This window comes from Mycetomoellerius zeteki, unplaced genomic scaffold, assembly GCF_001594055.1.
Source record: "Mycetomoellerius zeteki isolate Tzet28-1 unplaced genomic scaffold, Tzet1.0 scaffold31, whole genome shotgun sequence".
In the NCBI taxonomy this organism is placed as follows: domain Eukaryota; kingdom Metazoa; phylum Arthropoda; class Insecta; order Hymenoptera; family Formicidae; genus Mycetomoellerius; species Mycetomoellerius zeteki.
This window is the reverse complement of record NW_017257294.1, coordinates 834,264-854,615: the sequence shown is the minus strand read 5'-3', so window position 1 is coordinate 854,615 and position 20,352 is coordinate 834,264. Positions and strand designations below refer to the sequence as shown.

The 20,352-nt window shown below is 31.2% G+C and overlaps 1 protein-coding gene across 1 annotated transcript in view; it reads right to left on the bottom strand.

Annotated features, from left to right (window-relative positions):
• Mp (collagen XV/XVIII-type protein multiplexin) overlaps positions 1-20,352 on the bottom strand; it is a 121,328-nt gene that overhangs the window by 45,653 nt on the left and 55,323 nt on the right. The window lies entirely within an intron of this gene.

Below are 20,352 nucleotides of genomic sequence, written 5' to 3'. Positions count from 1 at the left end.
GGCATGTTGAACATCCTCGAAGGATAAGTTGAGCCATGAAGGTAACCGTTTAATGAGGTTATATATCATTAAAAACATGAAAGGATTATGTGTATATTAATCAAATTTTTATTATTTGCATCTTAAATATAATAATTTGTAATATTCTTTCTTTTTAAATGCTTTAATTAACAAAATTAGAAAAACTAAAATCTTTACTCTTTATAATAATAATTAAACGTAAAATATATGTTTAATCGTTGACATAGAATAAAAAGCATTGATAAAGACAGATTTCATTTAAGCAGCTGAGTTTATAAGGTTAGTTATGAGGTACTGGTCTAACAAGCCTCATATCGGTGTTGACTGAAATACTTTTTTATAACTGAAAAACCGTAAATAAAATAGCAACTTAAACATTAAAGTTAAAAAATACGATAATAACTTATATCTAAAAAACATATTTGATTATTATCAATCGTTTTAATTACCATGTAGACCAAAAAGAATACTCACCTAATAATTTTACTTTTGATACAAAAACGAAAAAGCATACGTATTTGGCTGTTGATAGCCGGACACAGATTATTGTATTAAGGTACAATAATCTCTGTCTTTGTGCTATATTACGCAAGCATAGACGTATCTGTATATATTTTGGTTATTTAGATATTTGCATTTGACCAACTTGCCCTTATGCTCAAATAGCCCCACTCTACTCTATTCAAGCTGGTTACTAGAATATCAAAACTTTTTATAGCATTTTACTCATCATGTTTGAGCGTCCTACATAATTATTTTGATGATTCAACAAAATTATTTCCAGATCTGTATCTATAGTTAAATTTTTAGATATCGTCAACAAAACCATTCGTGTGTAAAAAAAAACAGTATTTTATGATGTATGGATTTTTAGTAATTTGCATCATAAATGTTTATATAAAAACAAACTATATGATTACACTGTACGATAAACTATTTTTTAGAATATTATAATATTATAGAAGAATACTATAGAATATACGAAAGTTTTATGAAACTTGATGCCAATTTATTTACAAAGAAAGTGAGAGACTGGATGACAGTTACGTGTAATATAATTGAATTATATACCGGTCTATTTCGAATATCTTGATAATTTATCCTTTATGCAAGAATGTGGAAAATGAGCATTTCATAAATGTACGCGAGATTCATTCATATATGTATGCGGCTCTATTTAGATATCCTTTTACCGGTAACATTTTATTCAATTATGGATTTCTTGGATATCTCGGAATACGTGCAATGAAAGACACATACAGTGAGTGTAAAAAGACACATACATACAGTAAGGAAAATATATTAAAAAGAAATCTTTTTTTAAAAACTAAACATTATTCGATGATTCATCGAATTGATGTCGAATCGATATCGATACGATGATATAGACATTAATTCGACATTGATTCGACGTCTAATTGACGGTCATTTCTTGCTGAGTAATTACAATTTATTCATAAATAATAATAAAATAGACTGTATATTTCTCAAAATTATATATACTAAAAAGATGTATAATAATTAAATAATATATAGTACCTTAAAAATAAACGAAAATTAAAAATAATATTATTTGGATGTACAAAAAATATTCGTACGGGTCCAGAAATTTAGCTTTTAAGATCAGGAACACACGTGGAACTCATTTGTTTATATTAGAACAGAACGTATTCACTGTATGAAATTGCTAATTAATGTTTATTTTCTACAAATAAGATTTTTTAAATAAAAATTTTCCTTGTATGAATACTTTTTGCATTAACTATATATATCTTTCAAGTTTCTACTTACTGATGGATATTTTTCACCACAATATCCTCGGTAATGAATACAGGAAAGCTCTATATTTTTCAAGAGTTGTTCCATTCGTTCACCGACAGTACGATAATTACATGTTGTCGGTGAAATAATACTTCGTTACGTGCGCCTTGACATTTCGTCATTACAACAAAATATAGGACTTGGATATCCTGCATGTTACCATGTAAAACGGTAGTATCGCGTTACCGTATAACGTGAGTGGCAAGAGATTGGAAAATAGCAGGAGCGAGGGACGATATTTATGGTATATATCGCGGATCGAGCCCTTAAGGGGGACGCGTATAAATTGGACACGGTTTATATACAGGCCTGGCTTATTTATAACAAAACCATTGGCTCCAACCTGTGGCATAGAATACGATCGAGTTTATCGTCGTAATGGAGAAAATGAGATGTCTGTATCGCGATAAAAATTGGCACGCTAAATCTTCCATCATTCTTCATTCATTTTGTTACTTGGGCGTTAATCGGGGGTGGAAAAGTATATGACGCGAGTTGCTCGTGGGTAAATGAATTGGAGTGGATGATTCCGCCGAATTAAACGGACGACTATAAATTACCGATAAATAAGGACGCGGGATTTCATTTAATGTAATAAATTTCGTTCAAGTAGCACGGGTGTTTGTTCATATCGCGAGTAAACCGATTAGACGAGAGAGCATAAAAACGTAAAGTCGAAGAAAGATTGGATGTCGAACGGGCAGAAAGTGTTTCGCGAAAGATACATTGCCACATGCCGGTCGAACGAATAAAAGTGCGAATCTATCGATCGATTAATCGGTCGATGATGCTATCGTATAATCGAAAATTGAATTAACGCGGAATGCTTTTTATATTTCTTTCTCTATCTCAAAATCTTTTTTTCTCTTTATCACTATTTTTTTTATCGTTTTTTGACCGCGCGTGCCTTGTTCGTCTTCGTCCGTTCTCATCCTCTCTTTCTTTTCGCTCTTGATCGTTTATCGGGTTGCCCCGCGGTTCGCTCTTTGATACTCTGGCTGATTGGAGCGTACGCAGCCAGCGTGGAGCATTAAATTCAATCGGAATCTATTTTTTTCCCACCGACATGTCGACGCAGACAAATTGTACTTCCCACACATGCCAGTCCTATACAAGGTCGGAATGTTTGATTCGTTATTTAGAACCCGCGTTCGATTTGCACTCGAACTCGCGACAGAGAAGAAATGGCATTTTCGCAAATACTTGCACCTATTAATAGTCGTGTGCTTATTTATCATTAACTTAGATGTGAAATAATTTCAATATGTACATACACGAACATATTTGTATTAAAGATCGCATAAATAAATATCAAGCAGATATTCTTAACTGAAAGTAGCAGCAAAAGCATTAATTTTAATTTAATCTCTGAAGCTGACGGTGGGTTTATTAGATTCACTCAAATAAATCTCTTTGTCAAAAATGTCCAATAATTTAATTTCGTTTATTTTATGTCTACAAATTTGGATTTTTATTATTAAAATAAACTTAGTCATTCTTTTTTTATACAAGTTATCTCTTTTTAGTTTCTTGTAATTAATTAGTGCTTTTTAATTAAGGATATATCAGGTATACCACCTTGAACAAAAAGTTCCCGGAATTACCACTAGGTGATGCTCTGAGTCAGCTGATTTGAGTTCTGTTTTTTTGGTTAGGTTGCCACATCTATCATTGACATTTCTACCAAATTTTGGTAATTCCGGGAACTTTTTGGTCAAGGTGGTATAGTCTCCATAAAAAGTGGCTGCAAAACATTTCCAACGTCAGTAATTGTTACAGATTTTGGCAACTCCGGAGAGTTAAAGCGATAGTATGAAGTAGGAATTTATCCTAATATATTCCGTATAAATAATTTTTTGCTTTTGCTATGAAATTATCAATATTATCTCAAAATATTTGCTTGTATGTTTCGTCGCTATGTTTAAAAATTAATAATGTATCTACTTATAATAGCATGCAAGAGATTTGCGATATGAATAATCAATGATATTTGTAAAACGACAGGATTAAGGGACACCGAATGAAGTTGTGTTTATCGCTTTATTTGCGTATTACAAATTTTCCCGATCGCATAGTTGATGAAGTACGTTAATCTATCGAAAAAGCCCAATTAGTTTTCGATATGTTTCAGTCAGATGGATCAGCACATGAAATAGCGGAATTTAATGTTTTCGCGACAGTGCCATTAAAAAGTTAATTGTTGATCGACCGACTTTAATTTTAAGCGGAAAAAATGCTACGGCGAATATTACGCTTAGATATAATGTATTTTTACTGCAGCTTTTGCAATCTCTTTCAAGCTCGGCTGCTCGCCAACTTTTTCAATTATCGACAACTACACGATCGTGAAACTACAATAATACACGAATGAAATACGAAATTTTTGTTGTAGTACGCAACATTATTGTCTGCATTTTACATGCGACAAAGGAAAGGAATCGACGGTGAAGGAAAGTGTCGTCTTTAGAAAATGGTACTTTCCTTTGAAATCTTAAGACTTTGTAATCTAAGCAACGGTGAGATGCTTTGAATCTTAATGAAATCCGTGCTATTCGATCGATTTATTTATATCGCTTATGCCAGAAACGCGAACTCCGCGAACATGTAACATACATATGCGATATATCTGCATAATATCTACATATATATGTACATCCGTATAATATCGTTTGAATAAACATTACGTCGCGTTGGATTAATTTTTTTTCAAACATGCAAATGCAAAATATTCAATTGAGAGAAATATTAATCCTATTTTCGGTCAAAACGGATCTTACTGCTTAAATATTTCGGTGTGAATTTATGTATACAAATATCCAATTCTGTAAACCGCGCATCGAAGTCTTGAAACGCAATCACAGAACAGACCTAGAGTATTAATATTGACAAGCAATTTAATAATATACATGCTAATAATTCTAAAAACTGTGAATAATTTCTTGCGAAAAATATTACTTCTACTAGGATTCGAATCCGGATCTTTCTAAAATATACAAAATATTCACTTTCTAAATTTTGTGATCTCGTAGAGCATAAAGTTAAACGAACGAATTAATGAATGAATCTACATCGAAATGATTTCGAGGTCGTGGCATTCAGAAGCGATTATTATGATAACATGCGAGAAATTTCATCAGAATTTGGGGAAAATTTGTGACTGTAAAGTTTGTAGGTATATAATTATACGTGGGTGCTTACGATGCACTCCATTGAAATCTCTGCATAATTTCTAAAGGGATTACATAAAAACTTGCGGGAAATTTTTTCTATGGAATAACTTGGCAGTTCTAATATGATTTGTAGAAAAAAGTACTTATATATATGTATGGTGTACCTGAAAGAAATAAACTTTATATATATATATAAACTTTTGCATTATGTTAAGAACAGTTAAGTGAGAAAAAGTTCTTATGAAACTGGCAAAACTTTCTTTTTAAGCGATTGAAATTAAACGGTCTTCCAAGAAACTTTCATCAGTACAAATAAAGATAATCAATCCTTATTCTTCATTTAATTCCAAATGGATTTTATGTGAACGGAATTTTAACGGGTGATGCTTAATTACCAAGATATTGAATATTAGAAAAAAAAACTTAAAAAATAGCATCAAATTAAATCTGTGCTGAGAAAAAAAAAAATTAATTTTGGATTGTTAAAAGTTCCTGTTCACTCATCACTATCTCAATTTATCAATGACGTCTGCAGAAGCGATATATAAAATATACAATAAAAATTCTTGCAAAGTATATTAATATGAAAATATATTTCAACAAAACTTGTTTTGTTGAAATCACTTACAATCGATGGAACTACTTATAAAATATAGGCCGGAAATTCTCCTATTCATTAATTAATAAATTACCATATATTTGAAATTTGTCGTGTATAATAAAAAACAAAATGAGATATTCACTATAAAATCATATTTTTTTCTATATATTATTAATTTGATAAATTGTCAAATTATATAATAATATATAGAAATAAATATGATTTAATTTCTCCTCGAAACAGGAAAATAGTTTTCGAGGATATTTTGTAAGTCTATATTTTATTGATTTCAAATGTTGCTTTATTGGAAAATGTTTCTATTCAAGTATAATTTATAAGAATTTTTATTTTCTCGCTTCTGATGTCACGATATGAGATAGTAATGATGAGGAAACAGGAGCCTTAAAAGATAAAGTTTGTAGTTTTTTAATATTTTATAATTTATGGATATTAATAAACGCGGCATTGTATTATATGAAATGGGCAATCAACAGATTACTCAGTAATTTCTTGTGTAAAAGTATTACTTACAAATCACATTTTCTCGCGTAATATAACAGTAACTTATCGTAATGAGCTGTGATGTGATCTTGTAATACCACTAATGGCCACGGCGTATATCTAGATCGTAAAATGGGCGTAAAAATGTGCGACATTAATTAGCCACATTGCTTTTTGCGTGATCGATTAAATTAGCCCTGTCCGATAAAAGTTACCAAGGAAATTGTAAGAGATACCGAGGATAATTAATGTAAACAGGCTTTATCGAGCACTTTAATAAATACGCTTGCTGAAAAAACTATCTGTGATTTAATAATACTTTTTGATTTAATTTATATGTCCAACAGATATTTTTATATAATTAATTATGTTTTATCATATATGAATATTCTAAAATAAGCTCGAATTTAATGACAGTTTTTGATAAACTTGAAATTAAAATTTTATCTTATTGTTAGTGAAAATATATCCTATTTGTAAAGTTCCTGAAAGTTCTTTGTTCTCATATTTTTCGCATACAATTTTCGAAAAATATTGATGCTGTATTTTAAAACAATTTATAAATCTGGTATAGACAGTTATTTATTGAACTTGTTAAACACAAAAATTATTAATGTTAAAAATATATATAAAAAAAATTTAATAATAAATATCTACACAGATGGAAGAGTTAAATATAAAAGTAAAAGATTATATTTTTATATAATAAAATTCACATTATAAATTTTTAAAAAAAATTTTTTTGCGAATTATTTCACTCAGCAGATAAAAACTATGCATGATTGAACGCGTTCAAAATATTTTTCTAAGAACATCTTCGTGTTCTAAGTGGTTCAATATTATGATCGAAGATTGATTTAATCGTGCCATATAAAAGAGTGTCTCGACTTTTGTCTGAGACAATTAACAGGGCTGATGGGCGTCTAAAAATTTTGACGACCCGCCTCAACGTCGTAGATCGATCTCTACATTATTCCTCGAGAATGGTCGTTGGCCGTGCCGCTTCATAAATCGTTCGATTTATCGTTGCTGACTCACCGCGATCCGTTCGCGGCACATTGCTGCCCGCAAGGGGTATCCACCGACCCCACTGAGCGGCACAGGTGAGCTATGGAGAAACCAGTCCTCGAAAATTGTCGAGGATATCCTGTACGATAATCACGAACGTAAGCATCCATAATCGAGCGACAAAGTAGCATTACGCGTCCTTGCCGATATCGAATATCACCACCTTTATTTGCTAATAGATAGTTTTTGTTTATATTGAAGATCATATTGAAAATCTTGTATTTTCTTTTGCAATATGCAACATTGATTTATTTTGATTGATTTATTTTCTATTACTTAGAAAAATATCTGTACAAATACCTATTTTACCCATATAAAGTATTATCAATGTTTCATATTAAATTAAATATTATGACATAAAATTTAATAGAATTAAAAAAATTTTTTAGAAATTTCAAAGATACAAAGTACACAATTAAATTGTAACGAAATAAAAATAAGAGATAAATGTAAATTCTGAAAGTGTTTCAACACGTTAGAAAAATGATGTTTATTATAATACGATTTATGAATTAAAATGAGATATAATTTCATTGCTACATTTTCAACGAATATTTTTCTATATTTCTGATTAAAAATTATATACATATAATAAAAAAATGAAAAAGTGTACTTACGTCAAAATCAGCAGTGCACTTTACAAGGTCCGAAGGATGACCAGCGTACAACTTCAAAGATTGCAGTAGACCCTTTAAATAAATAGCCAGGAAATAGTAAACTATCATACGACATGTAAGGTTCATCGTCTTGTTTCACGAGTTTCGTTTCTGCTTCTTCTTTTCTCTTCTTCTGGTAAAAAACACTGTTCCCATTAAAACATTTTTATCTCTTTTATGAGATATTAGATTTTAAAGAAAATAATGAAAACATAAAATAAAAATGTATAACACGGCCATTTTATTTCATCGTGTATTAAGAGGGCTCTTAGAAAAGGATCAAATTGTTATATTACAGAAATGATACATTTATAGATAGCATTTTGTAATTCTTAACCTTCTGAGGGCATGTTTTGATCGACTTTTTTATTTTAAGGGCTAGAGCTTTTTTGTCAATATCATAGTTGAGTGGCGAAAAAGGTGGCGCCACTGTCGAGTTCCTAAAGGGGCCTCCGGTCCTCCACAGGTTAATGAAGAATCGGTTAATTCGATCAAATACTTGGCATATGTGACAAACTGTGGCATAAGTTAATGTTTTCCGTTTGGTATATATAAAAACTTTTTAAATATATGCACGATAATACATAATAGATTGCTTTCTGAAACTTTGTATATTATCAAGGTTACCACAATTTATGATTCCCGTATTTTTCAATACACACTACTGGAGAAAATCGGTGATTTATCTCCGCACAGGCAACGATTCCAGTCTTCTATTTTGGAAAAAGGAACCGGCATACTGGGACGGTGCATCGATCATTCTGAAAGTGTTCACGGGATCGATCGATCTTTCTAAATGGCCCGCAGTAACGCGCTTTACGGTGCATTTTACGGTTTTCGGTCGGTGCAAAAGCTTGTTTCTTTTTTTTTCCCACCGGTCGTGTTAGTCTACTGCAGTCGTAATACTTTTTTCGTTCGCGAAACAACTGCCGCGGATTTGTACAGTTGAAAAGTCGCTCCGGGTTGTATCGGCAATGTGCTCGCCTACGGTTATCTACTTCATTGATGAAATATTTCGTGAAGGTAAACAATGCAGCATAATGAATCATTATGTCGGTGTTTTAACTGTCAAAGATGCAAATAACAGCCTTTAAAATTCCGAGAGAGCCTATGAAATTTTTTCCTCATAACATTCTATACCTTTGCGGGAGATTAAACCATATTCTGAACTTGTTAACATTGTATATATTATTAGACAGTTAATATTCATGGTTTTAGCCGTAATGCAAACAAGATTGTCATAACTTTGCGGATTTTCATGCAATTAAAAATGTTGAAAACTCAAACGTGCACGTTGTGCATAAATAAATAACTTTTTTAAACTCAATTGAGTTCTTTATTAATGTACAATTATTTAACAATTTTATTGAACACTGTTTCACATAGGCAATCAAATTTAATTGTCGAGAGATGAATAACAGTTTCGAATAATAATTGTTTCACAGCAGTACACATTTGCATGAAGAATTTCGCATTCGCGAAATAATAGAAAAATATCGAACATTTGTGCATTCGTGATAACGATTTCGATTGCGATCGATTTCTTCGACTTCTGACTACCTTCCGCTGCGAACGTTCTACGCGTGATGACCGAGGTTGACTGAGGTTGACTGCGTTATAGCATGTTAGTCGTCTTGGAAGTTAAAGCCTGTTATAAAGCGTGGGAGAGAAGGGGAGAGTATCTGTTCGTAGGTCGTAGTCGTTTATATTTTCGGCGCGTGCAATATCTAAAATATTTTTTCGATATACTTCGATGATCTCTCTATTCTAGATAACCTTTCTATTTACATTAATATTATTTATATACACACCTACACATTAATATTAAAATAAATTCAATTATCTAAATTCTTGATATAATTTTTATATTTAGCTAAATTTTCATCAAAAATTCTCGTTGATATTGAACTAATAGTGTAAAAGCAATATATTTAAAGCAAATAGAAAATTAAGAAAATTAATTCAAGGTGTTATTTATTTCAGTACAAAATAAAAGCCATAATATTGCGTTATGTTCTTTCTTAATTTATTAAGTCAGCATCAGTTAGTTTGCTTAGGCAGAAAGAATATGCGGTTCTCAATTGGAGTTAGACAAATTTAATCCTGCGCGCGCGAAAGGAGTCTGTAGTGCGCGAATTGAGAGCGGAGATAACAAGAATAAGCTTAATTTTCGTCGAGTTATTAGAGCACGAGGAGAGGGGAATTGAGTTAGCTGAGGGCATATACCGCGAGGATTATTGTACGGCCTGTAAAATCTAGACTGGACCGCATGATCAAATATTTAGAAGAATTTTCCGGGTATATCAGATTAAGAAGAGAAGGGAAGAGAAAAAGGGAGGGAAATAGATAAAAAGAAAGAGTGCGTATGTGTCCTGAACATATTTTATATATAGCAAAGTTCTTTGCAGCTGCTCACTTCAAAAAGCCCGGGCAGTGAGTCCACGGGAAAGTCTGTGAAACTTTAACAGCGTCTTAAATACTTAACTCTCGCCCGCATCGGTTCCAAACTTAGCGATGGAATTACCGTAACTCCTTCAGTTACAAATAGCCCTCATATTTGGGGTCGTAATATCGTAATTTATTGTGATGAATGCTAATAATAAACTGACTACAGATCAAATATTTGTATACGAGTAAAGTTGATCAAATATTCTTAATTTACTTATTCAAAGTTACTACCTTCGAAAGATATAAAAATAATATAGTAGGAGATACTTTTTATCCTTGATTTTAACTCATTATCTACTAAAATTTATTAGATGCTTTTTTGTGAATATTAATTGATTTTACGAATTCTATCTTTATATTATTAGACAGCATTATTGAATGACTTAGCAACATGGATAATATTTTATTTGTACAAAATAATGTTTTGACTTTATTGATCAATTTTTATTTTCTCTAATTTCTCTTAGAAGCAGTCAAAAGTTATACACGCACACATATATGTATATAAAATAAAATATATAATAATAAAAATAATATATTTACTGACTTTATTTAGAAAATGCAATCTATAATTTTTTATTTCTTATTCTTGTTGCTAAACATGTTATTCTATTAATATTTTGTTTTCTATTAATATTAATGTTTAATTATGTTCTTATTTGGAAATTTGATTAGTTTTAGTCGAAATAAATCGTATAATTGGCAATATGAATTGAGAAAATAGGTCGCGACTAAATCTGTGGAAAATTTGCATGTTGCTAAAGTATTTAATTATTGATAAATAAATGCGGCCATTCCCTTTAATAAAATGAAAATTTATGCTGAGTAAGAGAATGATGATAACGCATACGTTAATTTCGGCGCTAAGTAAAATATTCGCATGGAAGAGTACATTTTAATGTTACACATACAATTGATTGCAACTGTAAATGTCAGTTTGTAATATTCCTCGTGGTTAGTATGAGAAATGCACTCACGATGCCCGAATTAACCCAAATTATGATTTACGTACGTGTATTTTGGATTGTATTATGTTAAACAATACTGATTGCTACTTAAGCGTTAAATGATTAAGCTAATACGTAGGAACGTTTATTCAAATGACAATAATTCAGTCCACTGAATCAAGATAAACATATTTTCAAAGCTACTCACATTACGTTAATATTGTCAGTCTGTAACTAATAAATGAAATTGATAAATTAGTTCTAATCCGTCACTTTTATTAATTTAAAGTATTTATTTAGCGAATCATCCTTTGATATAATAGAGTCAATTATAGTTTTCTGTGTTCTTTTAAATAAGTATTTCTAGATATATATATGAATGAAGAAATTAAATATTATATTAATATACTAAAAAATAAAATGTCAATTTTAACTTAAAGACGTATAGTGGACTTTCGGAGACATGCAAAAATTTTAAAATTAACATTTTTGCATGTCTTAGAAAGTCCCCTATATACGTCTTTAAGTTAAAGTTAACATTTTATTTTTAACAATGTATAAATATCTTGTTATATTAACCATGAAGAACATTATAATTTTTTCTAAAAAAAAAAGAATTAAAAGGATTAAAAGAAAAAGATAAAGGGATTAAAAGATACTTTAATTTATTCATGTTGGTATCTATGATGCTCATAAGCGCGGGCAAAATTAGTTTCACAAGTCAGATTATTATAAAGCCATATTTAAAGGATTTTTCACGGATAGTACAAATTCTATTAATGATAATCATGGGTAATGAAGAGCAAAGAAAAGAAAAACATTAAGCCATTTAATGGTTATTTCTAATATTTGTCATAATTAATTTCTCAGCATGACTGCAAAACACGATATCCTATACTTGATCCTCTTAAATACATTTTACAGGTAAACTAATACTGGCTTTTAGTGCGGTATTGTTCTGAGAGCGTTGCGAGAGAAATAAAGCTCATACCATTTCGCATCTATATTTTTCTTTTTCAAACCTCTGTTCCTGTCGCTTCCGAATCTCAGAATGCAACGAGGCATCAATTCGACACGCGCATTTTTGACATGATATGACGTCTGTCCATTAAATCTCACCAGTCAAATATCTCCTCGTCACGTTTCGTTTACTAAATCCGAGTGATTTAATCCGCGAATTTTGTCAGCGTCACTGGATTAATCTCGGATTTTGCATTTAGGATACCAGATGAGGCTGAAAGAGAGGATCGAGTAGACGGCTTTTATGTAAAACGCATTGAGTGCTTCTATGTCAAACATAATAAAAAGCGTTTAATTCTTTTTGAATAAAAATCGTGCGATTTGTTAATTTAAGAAGTGATATAAATTTAATGATATTTCGACTATGCACACTACATTATACATGTATAAAATAATAATGATATTGAATATTAGTAAAATCTTTTGCAATTATACATATATATATATTGTATATAGGTAATTGGATTCAAAATTAATATTTAATTAATTCTGAAAAAATTAATGTAATACAGATCAGTAGTATAAATTTTTATACAACCTTGGCCATAAATATAAAGCACTCTCAATTTATTGTATTTTTTTGGAAAAGGCAGTAACGGTAATTTAACAAAATATTAAAATTGTTATAAAAATATTTATAGATATTATTTTCTAGTGAAACTGTTTTTTGATTATTTTTTGTTAGATATAGTTTATATCAATTTGTAGAAGTATTTACTTTACTTCTCTACAGTCAAGGCTGTAGATTCCATTAAATTCTGTACATTTATATCTGTATATATATTTACACGGGAAATTCTAAATTTTAACTTTTTTGAATTTTGTATCTTTATTTGGGCGTTATGAGCATATAAACATACTAACGTGTTTTCCTAATTTAATTTAAATAGAATAAAAGTAACTAAATACTGTAGCATAACTATCATGTGTAGAGTAATAATAAACAGATAAATAAAAAATTCTTGCCTGGAGAGACGCTGCTATTAAAATATTAGGAATAATCATATTTAACAGAACGATTCATTAATGAGATTAATTAAGTGGAATTAATGAGTTAATCCGTCTGTCGGAATAAGCGAGTAATCGATACGATTGAAATTAACAATTAATTTTGATGAAAATTTCTTTGATGAAATCTTCTTGGATGGAAACTTAAATGAATATGAAATCTGAGAGATTTCATATTAAATATCCAAGAATTTTCTATTAGTATACACGTTATTCTGTTATCCAAGAGTTTAGCTATAATGAATTAAGCAAATGTATTAAGAGAAAGTTGTAGCGAATGCCAATGTATGACCGGACATATTGGGCGGTTAAACCAACGTGACTAGATAGACGCGGATATCGTCGCATGTTAATGAACGCGTATTCGTCAATGTCCTGATAGAACACGAGTAAATGCGTAAGATCCGATTTCGATCGACAATTGACTACCGAAAATGGTATTATGATTATATCCCGTTAGAAACTGTCATTCATTTTGCCTTATTGATGGCGTCATTTAAATGTTATTCAAGTTTCTGTTCGAAAGTGTATTTATTAGTGTTGGAAAGTCAATCTAATTCAATGAAGTCAATTACTTCTTTAAATATATAATGCCATATCATTTATTTTGGATATTCTTGATTTATGTAATGTGCTGCAGGTCTAAAATATTTACGAATAGTAGGGGAGAGTTGCCGAATGCGTACTGGTCGCCTAAATCGTACCTTATCAATATTTTATATTATTAGTTAATATAGGCAATATTTAGTAACAATAATATAAAATATATGAGAAATGAGTAATATAGACAAAAATATAATAGCCTACATCTTGTTTTATGGATGTTAGCGGAGTTTTAAAAAATCAGGTACATCTGATATTAATTTTTAATTCTAAATCGTACCATCAAAAGATAAGGCTGATAACTGACAATAATAAAACTAATAATTGATATCAATATAAATATCAAATGCAAAAATAAATATAAGCAAATTTATTTTTGTGTCATTTGTTTTTTTATTATTGTTATTTAATAATTATAATATTTAATTTTCTTCAATAAATTATTAAAATTAGGTATTAATTAATTATTAGTTAATGATTTCTGTTATTAATCTTATATTTTTAACTGTTTTTATTCATAAATTCAATACTTTCAAAGAAAATACAGTAAAAAATACCTATAGGTACGATTTAGGTGATCAGTTGCCTAAATCGTACCTTTTGTAGCATGTTACAAAAAGATTTATAACAAATTAATTTGTTATTGGAAAGTTAAACATGTAATAATAAGCGTCCAAAATCTCAAGCTACAATTTCTAATGTTCATTTGCATATAAAACAGTGCCAAATGGAAAATATAATAAAAAATAGGTTAAGTGGTACTCATTCAGCGCAACTTACCCCTATATTTATATACTGAATTTTATGTGACTGACATTGATATTCATTATTAAATTAAGAACTGTCGGCTATCCGATAGCTTTATTGTATAAACTATTCTTATATGTTTGAACTTTTTAAACAAGCTAAATAAAATTCTCTTAAAGTGTTAAACATACTATTTTAAAATAGAATTTCAGGTTAAATAAGAATAATTAAATAATGAAATAAGACGGCATCGTATTTTTTGTCTTCTTAATACATATCTTATATCTTGAATTATTATTAACAATGTAAATACAATAAAAGATGAAATTATCTTTCTAATAATAATAATAGAGGAGCTAAGAACGAAATTGTTTAAATCAAAGCTTCCACGTGTATTGCAATTTCATTTCATTAAAAAAAAAAAATCACGACGCGTGCGCGCGGTCTAATTTTTTTATCTCGTCGATTAATATGGTTGTTATTTTGTTCGCACAACCACAGCGTAACCCCATATGTTTCAACATTACACGATAAATTCTAATCTACGTTAACCAGGCGTGTCTGGCACGCGCGTTACCGACTTCATTACACTGTAAACATTTGTTCCGCATCACGTATTAATTAGATGTAGCTCCCTGACGTTTTATGTACACCCGCAAATTATGATGCTAAGGAAGTTTTCCAAATAAGTGTATTTTGCGCGTGATATATCAAAAACGCATTTTCCACTCAGAATTTTACGACGTCGACCATCTGTGCGCCCCTTTTTTACATAGCGATGAGATCAGTAATACTTTCTTTTACATCGATATATATATATATATATCAGATTTATAATACAAAGATTATCCGCACGCCAGATGTCGATTAATGTAAAGTATTACTAGATATCACGCATGTTATAAAATACAATCCGAAAATAATCAAACAGAATTTAACAATTTTGAAAAGCTCTACCATGGAAAGTTTAATTGCGTGATATTTATATAAACATTTACGATAATTCTTAAATATATCCCGGAAATATTACCATAATTTAGTATTACGAACTTATATTTAACTGTTGGATATTTCATGAAAATTTGTAATGTCGAATTTTATTTTAAAATCGACCAAATTGGTTAAGTAACATTATCCATAGTTGTTACGTTAAAATATCATCATAAAGCATTAATTTAATATTGTTGTTTAATACAGGAGTGGCCAACCTGCGGCACGCAAAAGCGTTTTCAGTGACACGCCTAAAGAAACACGCGTTGCCAGAGAAAAATGTTAAAAACCAAAAGTAGCTAGCATAGCGTAGTAAAATGGTAACCGTACTCCATTAAAATCTATTTTTTATATTTGCGCTCTCTGGCATTTTGTTCATTTTCATATTAAATGTATTTGGTTGATATTTTATCTTTGTGTTTGTTATATGATAAAAGATTTTGAATCTCCATAATAGCACGTCAGATAAAAATATTTGGCCATCCCTTGGTTTAACCCTTAAATGCCTTTTTGGTATAACATATCCAACATTTTTTTCAATTCTTTTTTTTACTTTACTTATTTAACTTTTTATTAATAAAGATATATACATTCGCTTAGTATCATTATGTTCCTAAGTTCCGAAACACAATAGATGCAAGCTTTAAACCGTAAGATATTGCCATTTAAAATCGAATGTGAAGAAAATAATCGATTATGATTGGTTGATTTCTTACGGCGTAAAGCTTGCTACACCTATTGTGTTTGGGATTTAACATTGGCGTTTCGATTAAAAAAAAAATGTTTACAATGTATTCATTTTTATGAAAGTCATAAGTGAAATTTAATTGGGTTGGATGAGTCATATTTTTAAATTGTTTCCATAGTGTGGCATTTAACAATTGATACTTTGCACAAATTTTCAAGTATATCTATGTTGAACGCAGCGCAATTTCTTCTTTCTTATTTTTTCAAAAGCATTCGTTATCTTAGGCATTTTTTTGAAATAACATTTAACGTTATGTACTGAGCCATGTGGTCCGAAACTATTACACGCCGCGTTTGGTGCTAATTACAAACAGGACGAGCGTTTGCCGTCAATGCTTTTACGCGGTCGTGGTTCGTATTCATAGTGTTTCACGATAACAAGTGCACGAAAATCGTTTCAAAGCATGAGTAGGCAAAAGACAATAGTAGCGACGGTCGAATAGTAGGGACGTCGATCCTATCTTAACCTCGTTCTGTAACCGTATAAAGGCGGTCAGAACTTTAGCGGAGGCAAAATTGCTGGTGTCGTGCGACGTCACGAGTCCCGCGAGTTTCACGGCCGGTATCCAATTGTCCGAATGTACGCTACGATTACATGACGCGGGTAGGTACAATACTAGCCTTGCCACCACCTTGGTGCGCATATTGCATTTGACAATATCGCTTATTATTGGCCGCGAGCGCATAATAAGCTTCTGAGCAAACTGTCCGCTTTACTTTCCGCCAGAGATGTAAGAGCTCATGTGTGGTACGAGAAACCGCATTGTGGAGCCGGGATGGGTTACATTGCACGTTTATCGATCCTCTCTCCATATTATGTGCATTCGATTACAGGGAGACGCAACGCGGCGCGGACGAGCAGATTGTAATCGAGTTCGTGACAATTTCCCGCTAATATTTTGCATGCTAATCTTTTTGTTTTGCTATCCCGCGTTTCGCGGTGATTGATTTATATTACGCGCATGAAGATTTACGCTGGGGTTTGTTTGAACTACGTTTGCACATGTATATTTCACACAGCTTTCGCAATGTGTGCACATCGTGCGTTATGATTAATTTATGTATGTACAGTTAATTACAGAGTAAATGTGATTAAACTTAAAAAACAAATTATTTCTAAATGAGCTCGAACGCAAAGCGTACCGTTCCTTTACTTTAGAAGGGAGAACACAATTTAAAAAACATAATTTTCGAGTTTTATTACCACATATATATGAGTTTTTTTTTAGGTAAACATTACTCTGTCAATCATCAACAGTAAACTAACTTAAATTCATAAAAAATCGTCAAAATCGTCACAATTAAAAAAGGATTAGATTTAAAAAAAAGTTGTCAAAATTGTCATAGTTTATAAAAGTTTTTAAGGGTTGTAAAACGAATATGACAAAAATGACATTTGATCATGTTAAGAATATATTCTTTTTGTCGAGTTAATTAGTTAATAATTTTGTTATATATAATAATTTCAATTATATTGAAAAATACTTTTTCCTTTTTTTTTGTTTTTCTTTGTATCACTTTTGAAATAAAGAGGTAAATTATGTTGAATTTAAGTTCGTAAAAGAAATTGGTTTAAATTTGATGCAATAATGTCTAGCCTGTGCGTACTTTTGTTAATGCATCCATAGATATATGTAGTAAGAAAGTAATTAAATCTTTTCGAGAGCACTTAATCGATACTTCTGCAGTCATGAATTTCTTATTGGCTTTCCTATAATAAGTTAATCTGTCTCAGCTTGAAAATAGATAGCACTCGACCGTAATTAGGCAATTAGATGGTAATTAGCGCGTGGCGCTAATCGTAATTGCGCCCGCATTCTGTTCTGTTTCCAGACTCCTCCAGTCGTATGAACGTTAAGGCACATACGTACTTTCCAAGAGCAACGGCTAATAACAGGTAAACGTTCTCTACAAGTATACCGGGTGTTCCGTTAAATGCCGAAAGTTACTTAACGACAGATGCAAATTTTGACATGTAACTTCAGCTCGTTCCCCCGTGATCTGTGATCCGAGTAATCAAACTTCGATACGTTTTACTCGTGTTGGACTTTATCATCGTATACACTCCAGCTGTTGGAGTTTGAGAAAGTAAATAAACCCTAGCACGAAATAATGTTTCCCCTCCACAAGTGGCGACACGTTTTGTAGGATACACAGCCGAAATTTGCCGAAAATACAAAGCAAACGTCGCGTGTTATTACGGAAATAATTCGCTACGTGTGATTTTACATAAAAAAATCTTTACGCGCCTAGCGATAAATGATTCATTGAATTGATGGCAAATTGGTATCAATACAATTTAATATCGATGTCAATTAGATTAGAACTTGATCAATTTAATCCTTATTAAGATCCAATAATCTTAGATCTTAGCAATTTATCGGCTCGCGTAAAGATACACGCCGCGGCTGGTCTCGTCGCTATACGCGTGCTCGTAGCACAGAGATACTATCGTGTCTCCTGATGTCTATTCGATGTCTACTTGACGATCATTTCTCACTGGGAGAATTCTTCCTAATCCTAAAATACCGCGATTCTTTCTGTTCATTGGCAACTTTAATGTTGATTCAGATACCGTTGCTCATTTTGTTAAAATAATGAAAATAATATCCGTTAACCTCCCTTCGAGGAATCAAGGTAACAAAAACGTCGAGGAAGTATAAACGGGAATGATTAATCTCTATTACGCGCTACTCCGGACTTTCTCAAGGCAGTGTATTCGTTATTCGTCGATAAGAAAGGAACAATGAGAAGCCTGAGAAACAATTGTCCCCTTCTGTTAGGGGAGGGAGTAAAAAAGGAGTAACGAGGATCCGAAGCGAACTCCGGTAGCATCGATTCTAATTAACGAGACCGTATAGCGTGGTGGCACACAAAAGCCGAAAGAGGAGGAAATGAAGAATCGTTCGCTGCCAATTCGTCTTACGTATCGAGAATTGCAGATAAAGTTTACTCTTTCTTGCTGCATTCAGCATCTCCGTTTTTTAACTCTCTTACTTCTATTCTTCGTTTGTTTCTTTTGTTCTCTTTTTAGGCATTAGGGGATTAGATGGGAATAAGCTGATAATACTTAAAGGAATTGATTTTCATTGATTGATAAAATAGCTTATGTTACTGATATCATTTATTATGCAATCAATTACTAAAGTAAAACTAAGGAAAACGTTAGTAAAAAGTTGAATTGTTAAAATTGATCAACTATCAATTTATTAATTATTTATAAATTTATTATTATGTTATATTTTAATATTTTTGTGTTTATAGAATTATTTAAAATATTGGTTCGAAACAAAAGTTCCTTGCGTTACTTTATTTGTATTATGTTGACATATTTAAAAAAAAAATGTGACATACTATTCGATAGATTAAAGTTCCAGTTTTAAGAATCTGTTTTTTAATTGCGGAACGATGATTTTTAATAGTTTGTTCCAATAAGTACTAATATATAATATATATTTCCGCTAATATAATCTTATTAATAAATTCTAATTTCTCATACTGAAATAAATAATTTAATTTATTGTATATATTTTATCTATAACTCGAATAATCTGTTATATTCAAGTTTCGGAATTTTTTAATTTTTTGTTCATGTATTTAAAATAATTTAAAATATTTTTGCTGCTCAAGTTATAATCCAAACTAAAAGCTACTAAATACTTGTCGTTTTTTCTCGACTATTAACTCGTTTGCATTCAAGATTACTTTCACGGCATCGCGATGATAACGAACGGGGATCAAATGACGCAGATTGATTGATATTCATAATGAGTCACCGTGAAAGGCGGAGCCCAAGGGACCCGATTTTTTCATCATGTGCAATAACGGACGCCGATCAAACCAGTCATGCGATCGATCGACCTGTCACGCTTTCATGGACGTCGTCGGACGTCGGCCATTTAACGGTGGAATTATGGCGTTCGGCATTACTATATGGCTGTTATTGCGCCTCGGACACAGTATACACGTTGTATATGCGCTAGCTTTTTTCAACTGCTTGTAGC